Source organism: Lycorma delicatula, chromosome 6 (genome assembly GCF_047948215.1).
Source record: "Lycorma delicatula isolate Av1 chromosome 6, ASM4794821v1, whole genome shotgun sequence".
Classification (NCBI taxonomy): Eukaryota; Metazoa; Arthropoda; class Insecta; order Hemiptera; family Fulgoridae; genus Lycorma; species Lycorma delicatula.
This window is the reverse complement of record NC_134460.1, coordinates 7478740-7491641: the sequence shown is the minus strand read 5'-3', so window position 1 is coordinate 7491641 and position 12902 is coordinate 7478740. Positions and strand designations below refer to the sequence as shown.

At 25.5% G+C, this 12902-nt stretch overlaps 1 protein-coding gene and 3 pseudogenes across 13 annotated transcripts in view; 1 reads left to right on the top strand and 3 right to left on the bottom strand.

Annotated features, from left to right (window-relative positions):
* LOC142326454 (uncharacterized) overlaps positions 1–12902 on the bottom strand; it is a 161834-nt gene that overhangs the window by 104480 nt on the left and 44452 nt on the right. The gene's annotated exons all lie outside the window — the stretch shown is intronic.
* Positions 617–1243, bottom strand: LOC142326500 (cytochrome c oxidase subunit 2-like; annotated as a pseudogene).
* LOC142326676 (cytochrome b-like) lies at positions 7899–10930 on the bottom strand (annotated as a pseudogene).
* On the top strand, positions 8204–9223 carry LOC142326499 (NADH-ubiquinone oxidoreductase chain 1-like; annotated as a pseudogene).

Genomic DNA, 12902 nt, shown 5'->3' with positions numbered 1-12902 from the left:
ATGATTCATCTTGGTAATGCGATTGAAATTGATACTACTAAATGACTTGTGGATGTGAATACATAAGGGATTAATCCTACTATATTTCTGATTATGATAAATATAAAGATTGATATTACTATGATTAAAATTTCTTTTTGGTGAGTTATTAATTTAAATTCATTTATTAGTTTTTTTTCTATTATTTTTATTATTATATTTATTCGAGATTTTTTGGTTCAGTATCATTTTAGTAAAATTATTGTTGTTGTTATTATAATTATTCAGTTTCTTTGTAAAAGTTTAGTTATCGGATCAAATGTTGAGAATAGTCTAGTTATCATTTTCAGCTAATATAAAATTTTCTTTTTTTTATTTGTATTTAGGTTAGTTATAAAGAATAATTTTGTTATGTTTATTATGATTGTGGCTGTTGTTATTATTAATATGATGTTTCATATAATAGGAGATATTTGTGGAATCAAGATGCACATAAAATGTATTTTTTATTTGGCAGTTAAATGTTTTTTTTAAACTAGCTTCTTTCATTAAGAGTATTCGATGTTTACTATATTTTGGTTTAAGAGACCATTACTTTCTTTCAGTCGCTTAATGTTTATTAGTTTTATGATTTTATTCATTTAATGAATGATTTTATATTAATTCTTTCTATAGTGATTGGTATAAATCTGTGATTTATTCCACAGATTTCTGAACATTGTCCAAAAAATATTCCTGGGTTTTTAGTTATTAGTCTGATTTGGTTAAGTCGTCCTGGGATTGCGTCTATTTTTACTCCTATTGATGGAATTGTTCAAGAGTGGATTACGTCAGATGATGATACGATTATTCGAATTTGTGTTGAGAATGGGATAATTATTCGGTTATCTACTTCGATTAGTCGAAATGATGATAAGTCATTTTGTGGTTTTATATATGATTCAAATTCTATTTTCTTGGAATCAGAATATTCATAAGATCAGTATCATTGATGTCCAATTGTTTTAATAGTAATTGATGGTTTGATTACTTCTATTAGGTATAAGGTTTTAATTGATGGAATAGCGATAAAAATTAAAATGATTGCCGGTATTGTTGTTCAGATTGTTTCTATTATTTGATTTTCTGTTAATATATTATTTGATAATTTATTTTTTGTTATTGTTGCTATTATAATTGTTACTGTTACTGTAATAGATAATAGAATTATTATAGTGTGATCGTGGAAATTTAATAGTTGTTCTATAGTTGGTCTGGCTCTATTTATTATGTTAAATTTTATTCATGATGATATTTCTAAGGAAATTTTTTTAATTTATTAATGAATTTTAAGTTCATGGCAATTTTCTGCCACTCTTAGAACGGCTTAGATACTAGTGGTAGTTCATTAAAAGAGTCTTCAGGTGGTGGTGTAATTGAAAATCATTCAATTGAGGATGATTTATTGTTTTTAAAGATTGTAATTCGTTTAAATGCTATGGCTTCTCGTATGATGAATATGAATATTATAATTCTGATTATTGAAATTAATGATCCCACGGATGAAATTGTGTTTCATGTCATGTAATTGTCTGGGTAATCTGAATATCGTCGTGGTATTCCCGCTACGCCTAAAAAGTGTTGCGGGAAGAATGTTAGGTTTACTCCTAAAAATATGGTTGAAAATTGAATTTTTAATCATTTTTTATTTATTCTTATACCTGTTATTAGTGGAAATCAGTGAATGATTCTTGCTATAATGGCAAATACTGCTCCTATCGATAATACGTAATGAAAATGGGCTACAACATAGTATGTATCGTGTAAAATGACATCAATTTAAGAAGAGTCGGCTAGAATTACTCCTGTTAATCCTCCGATAGTGAATAGGAATACGAATCCTATAGATCAAATTATTTGCGGTGATTTTTTTTTTGTTATTCCTTGTATAGTGGTCATTCATCTAAAGATTTTAATTCCTGTTGGTACTGCAATAATTATAGTTGCAGAAGTGAAGTACGCTCGTGTGTCAATATCTATACCTACAGTAAATATGTGGTGTGCTCATACAATAAATCCTAAAATACCAATTGCTAATATCGCATAAATTATTCCTAGATGACCGAATGTTATTATTTTTCCTCTTTCGTTAGTAATAATGTGGGAGATTAATCCGAATCCTGGAAGGATTAAAATATATACTTCTGGATGTCCAAAGAATCAAAATAAGTGTTGATATAAAATTGGGTCTCCCCCTCCTGTGGGGTCAAAAAATGAAGTATTAAAGTTTCGATCTGTTAATAGTATTGCGATTGCTCCGGCTAATACTGATAATGATACTCGCAGTAAAACTGCTGTAATTAGGACTGATCAACAGAAAAGGGGTATTTTTTCTATAGTTATTCCTTTTGGTCGTATATTTATTGTTGTCGAAATAAAATTAATTTCTCCTATGATTGATCTTAATCCTGCAATGTGAAGAGAAAAAATATTTAGGTCTACTGAAGGTCCTGAATGTGCAATTTGGGCTGAGAGAGGAGGGTAAACAGTTCATCCTGTTCCTGATCCTGACCCTACGATTGATCTTGCAATTAAAAGTGTAATTGATGGTGGTAGTAATCAAAATCTTATGTTATTTATTCGTGGGAATGCCATGTCTGGTGCACCGATTATAATAGGGACTAGTCAGTTTCCAAATCCTCCGATTATAATTGGTATAACCATAAAGAAAATTATAATGAATGCGTGTGATGTTACGATGGTATTATAAATTTGGTCATTTTTAATTATCGATCCTGGTTGTATTAGTTCTAATCGGATAATTATTCTTCTTATTGTTCCAAGTAGTTTAGCTCAGAGCCCAAAAATAAAATAAAGAGTTCCGATATCTTTATGATTTGTTGAAAATATTCATTTATTCATTGAGAATGGGATGGCTGATTTAGGCGATAGATTGTAAATTTATTTAAGGTTTTAAACCTCTCATTATTTGTCTTGTATTCAATTATGATTTTATATTGCAAATATAGAGGTGCATTACTTGCTAAGGCTTATTTATAATAATAATTTTAACTTTGAAGGTTAATAGTTTTTCAACTTAAATCCTTCTTTTTAGTTTAATTTAAAAATTATTATTATTGGAATTCCTATTAAATTTAGGATAATCGGGATAGTTGATTTTTTTTTTATTATTTTTTTTATTTTTTATTTATTTGATTTGGTTATTGTAGGGATTATTATGTTCAAGTATATGTATGTTGATATAATTGATGAAATTAGTATAATTAATGGAATTGTTGGTGCTATACAAATTGTTGATTTTATAATTATTCATTTTATTAAAAATCCTGTAGTTGGAGGTATACCTCTTATTGATAATGATGAAATTATTAGGGATGTTTTTGTTAAATTTGTTTGAGTATTGATTTGGTTTAAAAAATTGATATTATTTTTTTTGAACGTGTTTATTATAGTTAAGTTGATTATGGTGTATATAATTAATAGAAGAGTAAATTGTTGTTTTGAAATTATTAATGAAAAGATTATTACTGGTGAATTTGAGATTGATGAGTACGCTATTAATTTTTTTAGCGATGTTTGTTTTATTCCTGAGATTGGTGCCATAATTATTGATGTTATTATTAGTTTAATTCTGGTTATTTGGGTTGCAATAATTGTGGGAATGATTTTTTGTATAGTTATTATAATACATATTTCTCATCTTATTATTTGCATGATTCTTGGTACTCATAGGTGGAATGGGATTATACCTATTTTTATTAAAATTCTTTCATTAATGGGGCAGTTAATGATAGCATTAATAATTATTGAGGTTATTATAATTGATGACGATATTCTTTGAATAATTAAATATTTTATAGATTGTTCATTTATTTTTTTTAAAAGGGGTAGAAAAGAAATTAAATTAATTTCTATAGATATTCATGAGAATATTATTCTGTTGGAGGATATTGTTATGATAATTCTTACGGTTATTGTGATAAATATTGTTTTTGATAAATTTATTTTAATTAAAAAGAGAATTTATTCATAGATGGGGTATGAACCCGTAAGCTTAATTTAGCTTATCTTTTTGTAAAAGGATGTGTGATGCATTAAGAATTTTGATTTCTTCAGTTTCAGTTTAATTCTGGATTTTACAATTTAGCATGAGTGAGGTTTCACTTAATTTACTTCATCAAAGTAATCCTTTAATCAGGCATCTTGCTTGAGTATAAAAATCCATTGTTTTTTTTTCCTTTTTTTTTATATATCATTTTTTTTATGCGGTACATTATTTGCTTATTTAATTTTTTTGCAATTTTTGAGTTTAATTTTTCAACAAAAATTTTTTTGTTATAATAAGATATTTATATAATATCATTCAATTGATTAATTATTATGTTACAAAAAAGAAAAAAGATAGTTATATTATAATATATATATTATATATAGTAATATATTTATTTAAATATAGCTATTTCTCCCTTTAATATTTAATCTTATTAAGTATAATATTTTAATTCATAAGTGTTATATAAATTAAAAAATTTATTATATAATAGATAACCTCTTATATTTAAATAAAGATTTTAATATAATATAGATTTTTAGTTTAATGTAAAATAGTTTTTGTAAAGATAATCATCTAAAATAAATTATTTAATTAAATGCATCAATAAGATATTTAATTAAAATCAACTTTTAATTAAATTAAATAGGATTTTATTAAAAATAATTTTATTCATTCAAACAAATTTTAAAGTTTAAAAAACCTAAGGAATATAATTATATTATGATAAGTGTATTTAAAAATATATAATTATTAAAAAAAAAAAAAAAAAAAAAAACCTCATGGTTTAATTCCTATCTTAAGGTTTAGTTTAGTAAAATAATTACATATGTTTTATTTAAGTATTTATTTTGGTTCTTTAAAAACAAATTTATTATTATACTATTGTTATTTGTGATGTTAAGATTATTGTTGTTTAAGTTTACTTTCATATATTTTGAACCATTGTTTTTTTTTTATAGAAAATTATGATAATGTTAGGGGTAGCTTTATCTTATATTTGTGTGGCTTTTAGATATCAACTTTTAAGTTTACTTTTATTTATTTTAACTACTGTTTTTTATTTAAATTAGATAATGTTAGGAGTAGCTTTATTTAATATTTCTTTTTCTTAAATTATTAGCTTTTGATTTTATTGACTGGTTTAAGCTATAATTTTATTTAACTTCAGTTAGGGGTAGCTTGAAGTTATGTTTGCTCGAGGGAGGAGATCCTTTTTTGAATGTAATTTGTTGTTTAAAATTTTGGAGTTAAGGTCCCCTTTAAATATAGTTTTAAAAAAAATTTGATTTTTGTTTTAAAATTTGGCTTTAAATTTATAACACATGTAAATTTTTGTTAGGTTAAATATCCTTAATGGTTAATTTTTATTTTCAGTGTTAAGGTTTTTTAATTTAATTTTTTAATTTAAGTTATATTTTTTAGAACCAAAAAATGTTGTGCCAGCATTTGCGGTTATTCCTCAGGTTCAAGTTAATTTTTTTTAGAATTTAGTCTTATTTGGTTTTAATATTTTGTATTTAGGTGAAATTTATACAATAAATTTTTTTTTCTATGTAAATTTGAATTTAAACCGGGATTAGATACCCTGTTATTCTTAATTAGTAATTTTTTTCTAAGGTAGTATATTTTTTATAATTGAAATTTAATAGATCTGGCGGTTTTTAAATCTTTTTAGGGGAACCTGTAATTTAAACGATATTCCACGATTTTTTGTACCTTTTTTTCTTGTATATCTCTGTCGTTGAGTGTAATGAAAATTTATTTTCTTTTTCTTTTTAAAGATTTATGTTAGGTCAAGATGCAGTTATAAAGAGGTTATTATGGGTTACATTAATTTTTGTTTTTTTGATTTTTTAATTTGATTAAATCTGAATTAGGATTTAATAGTAATTTTTTTAATAATTTTTTTGAATTTTGCTCTTAATTATGTACATATCGCCAGTCACTCTCATAAATTGAGATAAGTCGTAACAAAGTAGATGTACTGGAAAGTGTATCTAGAATCGGACTTCTGTTTATTCATATTTACAATAAGATTTGTTACTGTTCAATTCAGTTGAGTCTGATAGGTTTTTTTTTTATTTGATTTTCTTTAATTTAGTTATATATAACAGTTATATTCCTGTTATATTTAGTTATATTCCTGTCGCCCTATGAGACATAGGGCGACAGGAAATATCTACAATAAACAAAGTTAACATCATATATAATCTTCCACTTGTATATACGTACAAATATGCATACGTATACGAAAAATTTGGACTTTAATAAATTTTATATAATCCAAATTTATAAACATTTCAAGACATAATATAAGGAAGCTCCGAGTGTTTTGTCATTCTCCTAAATTATTACAGTAAATAAAGTAACGTTGAAATTTAAAAATATTTATCTTACAGATAAAATAATATCGTTAAAAAAAGACAAAAAAATGTAAAATTTAATTTATCATTTTATATTATTTTATTCACTCTTTCGTAAGATTTATTCGAGCAATAATAAACACACTTTTGTCCTTGAAAAATGACGTAGTCGACACAATAGAGACGAATACTGGTTTATACTGGTTTAGCACTAGCATATAAGACGAAGGACATTTAAACTGTTACAAGCTGCGCTAACCTTGAGTACAGTGTTGCCAACTGACATAATACGGAGAAATAAAATTTATTTATGCGTGACTTCTACCTTCTTAATTTTAGGGTTGCGTCCTTTTTGAAACACCTAATATAGTATATTAGATTGACTTATACCTGATAAAAGATATTCATTCTCATGAACCTATGAATCAAACGAATCAATTCTTTCAACAATTGCATTTATCACGTCTTCCTGTTTTATAGTAAAATTTTTAAATTTAATTAATTCCTAAGTACATCTAATTTGCTTAAGCAAATTCAACATGAGCAAGTGTACCTCTATTATTATCTCTTAACGTGAAGATGTACCTTTTATCTAGTAATTGACTGGTTAATTCTTTATATTCATTTAATTGTTAATTTAGTATTGGATAAATAAATTTTATTTTAGAATAATAATTTTTTTTAGTACCTTTTGTATCAGGGTTAATTAATTTTTTTAATTTATTTTTTTTTCCCCGAATAGTGAAGATCTATCTTAATCTGTATTTTATTGTGGAATGATTATTTATAAGTTTGGGATTGTTTCGATATGAAATTCATTTCTTTTTATATGTGGTTATCTGGTAGATTGATTTAATCGAGAATTTCTTTTTGTTAATTTTTTTTTTCATTTTGAAATTTTATATTAAGGGTGGATAAGCTCTTTTTTTATATATAATTTTTTTTTTTTTTTCTTGTTGGATTAGAATCTTTCATCATTTAAAGTTCGTTGTAGATTAAATTGGGTTTTTTTATATTTATTTTTTTACTGGATTTTAATTAATTTTTTGATTTTTAATTATGATTAAATTAGTAGATTTAAAAATTTTATTTATGAATTAGGCAAGAAATAATTTCGCCTGTTTATCAAAAACATGTCCTTTTGTGATTTATTTAAGGTTTGGCCTGCTCAATGATTTAAATAGCCGCAGTATTTTGACTGTGCTAAGGTAGCATAATAATTAGTCTTTTAATTGAGGTCTGGAATGATTGGTTTGACGAGAATTATACTTTATTTTTGAAATTTAGTTTGAATTTTATTTTTAAGTTAAAAAGCTTAAATTTAGGAAGGGGACGATAAGACCCTATAGATCTTTATTTTATTTAAAATTGTTTTTTTTCTTTAGTTTATTTTTTAAATTTTTATTAATTAAATTTTGTTGGGGTGACAAATAAAATTTTAATCTTTATTTTTTTTTTTACATTTTTTTATGTGTATTTGATCCTTTATTTTGATTAAAAGATTAAGATACCTTAAGGATAACAGCGTTATAAATCTGGAGAGTTCTTATTGATAGATTTGTTTGCGACCTCGATGTTGGATTAAAAGTTTTTGTGGGGTAGGTTTTACAGTTTTGGGTCTGTTCGACCTTTGAAATTTTACATGATCTCAGTTCAAGCCGGCGTGAGCCAGGTTGGTTTCTATCTTCTTTAAATTTATTTTAATTGGTACGAAAGGATTTTTGGTAATATAATAATTTATTTACTAATTTGGCAGATTCAAGTGCTTTAAATTTAGAATTTAATAATGTATTTTTACAGTTAGTAAATGTTTATTCTTAGTTCTTTTTTTTTATTTATTTTTATTCTTTTGGGTGTTGCTTTTTTTACTTTATTTGAACGTAGGATTTTAGGTTACATTCAATTCCGCAAGGGTCCTAATAGGGTTGGTTTATTTGGTTTGTTGCAGCCTTTTAGAGATGCTTTAAAGTTATTTAGAAGGGAATTTTATTTTCTTGTTTTTGGAAATTATTTGATTTATTTTTTTGTACCTATTCTGGGTCTTTCTGTTTCTTTAATTTTTTGGTTAATATTTCCTTTTAGTTTTAATTTTGTTGGATTTCCTTATTGTCTTTTTTTTTTTGTTGTTCTGGTTTGGGGGTTTATTTTATTATAATTCCAGGTTGGTCATCTAATTCTCTTTATTGGGTTGTATACGTAGAATTTCTCAAAGAATTTCTTATGAAGTTGTTTTTTTTTTTAGTTATTTTTTGTTTTATTTTATATTGCGAGTCTTTTAATTTGAATTATTTTTGTTATTTTCAGTTGGATGTTTGGTTTATTTTTTTTTCTTTTCCTTTATTTATAATTTTTCTTTCTTGTATTTTGGCTGAAACTAATCGTTCTCCATTTGATTTTTCTGAGGGTGAGTCAGAGTTGGTTTCTGGATTTAATGTTGAATACAGATCATTTAGATTCTCTTTATTTTTTTATCTGAATATAGAAATATAATATTTATGAGATTTTTTACTTGTTTAGTTTTTTTGGGGGGTGATTGTATAAATTTTTTTTTTTATTAGGGTTGTTTTTCTTATTTATTTTTTTGTATGGGTTCGTGGTTCCTTTCCTCGTTATCGTTATGATAAATTAATATATATGTGTTGAAGGAGCTATTTACCTATTACTTTAAATTATATTTTGGTTTTTATTTTTTTTAGGATTTTTTTGTTTTTCATTATTTTAAGGTGAAAAAAAAGTTAATAGTATTTTATACTTTCCTATAATTTCAAGTTATATTGCTTTGAGCTTATTAACTTATCTCATTTCTTTGCAGACATGGGATGAATAATAAAAAATGAAAAGTAAATTGCGGTTAAGATTTGTCCTGTAATAATATATGGTTCTTCTACTGGTCGTGCGCCGATTCATGCGAGTAAAATAAATGTATTTACTATAGTTCAAAATATTATTTTATTTATCGGGTAAAATGATCTTGTTTGGAATTTTATTTTTATTGAGAATGGTATCGATATAATAATTATAATCGATATTATTAGTGCTACTACTACTCCTAATTTTCTAGGGATAGATCGTAGAATTGCATATGCGAATAGAAAGTATCATTCTGGTTGAATGTGTGGAGGTGTTCTTAGTGGATTTGCTGGTGTAAAATTTTCTGGGTCTATAGTGAGGAATGGATTTAAATTAATTATTATTGTAAAAATTATTATTGTTATTGCTATTCCTAAGATATCCTTTGTTGTAAAGTAGGGGTGAAATGGAATTTTGTCAATATTGTTTTCCATACCTAGTGGGTTGGATGATCCGGATTCGTGTAGGAATATTAGGTGTAACATTACTATTATTGATAAGATGAATGGTAAAATAAAGTGGAATGTGAAGAATCGATTTAGCGTAGGATTGTCTACAGCAAATCCCCCCCCCCCCCCACTCATACTCATTGTACTACTATTTCTCCTATGTAAGGAATTGCTGAAATTAAGTTTGTAATTACTGTTGCTCCTCAGAAGGATATTTGACCTCACGGTAGTACATATCCTATGAATGCGGTTGCCATTAACGTTAAAAGAATTAATGATCCTGATATTCATGTTTTCTTTTATTTAAATGATCCATAATATATACCTCGTCCTGCGTGTATAAAAATTAAAATGAAGAATAATGATGCACCATTTGCGTGAATATTTCGAATTATTCATCCGTAATTCACCTCTCGGGTAATATGTACAATTCTTTTAAAAGCTTTATCAATTCTTGGTGAATAATGTATCGCTAGGAATAATCCTGAAATAATTTGAATTATTAAGCGTATTCCTAGAAGCGATCCAAAGTTTCATCGTAATGAAATATTTGATGGTCTTGGTAAATCAATTAAGAAGGAATTAATCGGTCTTAATTTACGTATCGATTTAAACATAAGTTTTTTTAAGTGGTCCTTCAAATGTTCTTACGATGTTGTTTACTGAGTTTATTGTAATAATTAGGATTAATATTATTATAATTGTAATATTTATTTTATATATTCTAAAAAATTTTCTTGTTGATTTTTCTTCAGTTAGTTCGGTTGTCATTTCCTTTATTTCATTAAGTTTAGTAATTATTTCTGTTGTTGGATCTAAATTTCTTATTATAACAGAAATTAATGCGACTAATATTCAGATTAAAAAAATTTTTGTTGTTTGTTTGAATTTTTAATTTGATACAATTCTTGATATATATATATATGAATATAATTATTAGTCCTCCTACTGTTGTTAAGAATATAATATAAAGATATCATATCATGATGATTTAATTATTATTGAATTATTTCTGCACATTAGGGCTGTTTGGAAAATTAGTATTGATCCTAGTGATATAGGGTGTTTAAGTATTGGAGATATAATAATGTTTGATAAAATTAATTCCTTTGTTTTTGTTTTTTGATGTTTTGAGTTTTTTATATTTTTATTTTGGTTTAATTTATTTTTATTTGTTCAGATCTATGTGATTTTTAAGATTTTATTCTTCAGGGTTTTTTTAAATCGGTTTTTTAGTTTTTGTTATTTTAGTTATAGATTAGTTGATTAGGATATTTTGTTTCGGGTGGTTTAGTTGGATTTTTGCAATGGTTAGGTTTTTTTTTGATAGGTTTACTTTAAATATTCTTAAGTTTTTTTTGTTTTTTCTTGTTCGGATAGCATAATTAAAAGCCTAACATTGAAATTGTTATTATGAATTTTTTCTCTGGACATTTATAAAATTTATTTATTCATACATTGAAAGTGTATTGTTTTTTTTTTAAACTATATAAATAAGAATAAAGTGATTTCACTTGAAAGGTAGTTAGCGGCTCCTTTACTTTTTATTCTTTTAACTGGATATAATCAATTTTTTCATTAACAGTGAATAGCTTCTATTTAGCTTCAGTTAAATTGAGTATGAGGATTATCCTTAAAATTAAGTCGAAATTAATTGTAATTTTACTTCTTTACTCTATTTAAGAGAAATTGATTATTCAATAATTTTTATTTGCAAAGTAAATGTTATATTTAACTATTCTCCTTAATTTCTTCATTCTAGTATTCCTATTTTTCATTCATGGATAAGTCCTATAATTAGGATTAAGATTGTAACTGTTGATGAAATTAGTCATTCTTCTATAATTATTATTTTTGTTGAGAATATTGGTATGATTATTGAAATTTCAATGTCAAAGATTAAGAAGATTGTTGCAATTAAAAAGAAGTGAGTAGAAAACGATTTTCGTGTTGATATTTTTGAAAATCCGCATTCGAATGGTGAATTTTTTTCTCGTCTTATTTTATTTTTTTTAGAGATTAATATTGTGAATATTATCATTATAATAATGATTGATCTTAGTGAAATTATTGTTATTGTAATTTGGATTATCTTTTTAATTTTATTTAATCTATTAGTTGGAGGCTAATTATACTTTTTGTACTAAAAAGATTATTATTATTTTCCTCATCAGTAAATTGAAAGATATAGGAATAATCAAATTACGTCTACAAAATGTCAGTATCAAATTGCTGCTTGTAAGCCTAGGTGATGTCTGGTGAAAAATGTATCTTTATGCATCGTACCGTTGAGATTATAATGAAGGTTGTTCCCACAATTACATGAATACTGTTCAGGTAAAAAAGATACACGAAAGTCGCAAATTTGCTCATCTATTAGACGCACAGGAATGAAAAATTGTAACCGCAAAATGGAGGCTTCTAGAAAACTATTATTCTTTATCGACAAAATATTTTAGGTTAAAACCACAAAATCAAACTATACGGACGATTCCCTCTATATTATGTAATTAAGACGAATCTGAGGTCATACTCGGCTTTAATTTCTTTGTCGTATAGTATCCGCATTTGAAATTACTTTTTACGGGTGAAGACAATCCTTTATATGCCCGCTGGCAAATAAATTAAATATTAATAAATTTTTTTGTTACTATTATTAAATAATTCGATTTAAAGTAATTTAATTTTAGACTGAATTAATTTAAAAATTTTTTAATTATTTTCACGGCCTTCGAAACAACTAAATAATTAACCGATATTAATTTGTACTCATATTAATACAGTAAAATAAGCTTCAACACGATCGCCCCCTACCACTCTAGCAAATCTATAAAAATGATTATTCTACTGAATAATCGTGAAAATTTTTCCGTCAAATCTGATACAGAAAGAAGTATAACAAATAATTTGATTTTATCAAATATTATTAGTTTTACGCTCTTCTACACGCTTTTGTTTCTGCGCTAATCTTTTCATTTCAGAGGACTTCTTACAGTTTCTAGATCTACCTTGGCATATTAACTACATCTAATGCGTTTACGGAAATACGCAATAGAAACTAATCGACAGCCTGCCTACGACGACTGTTCGAAGACTAATACGCTAAATTTTCAAACGGCATGAAATAAGCGTGTCAAGTGTAGGGTAAATTGTTCTACAACCTAAGAAAAAATTGAGATTTTTTGTTGGTTTTTTTCTCAGTCGATA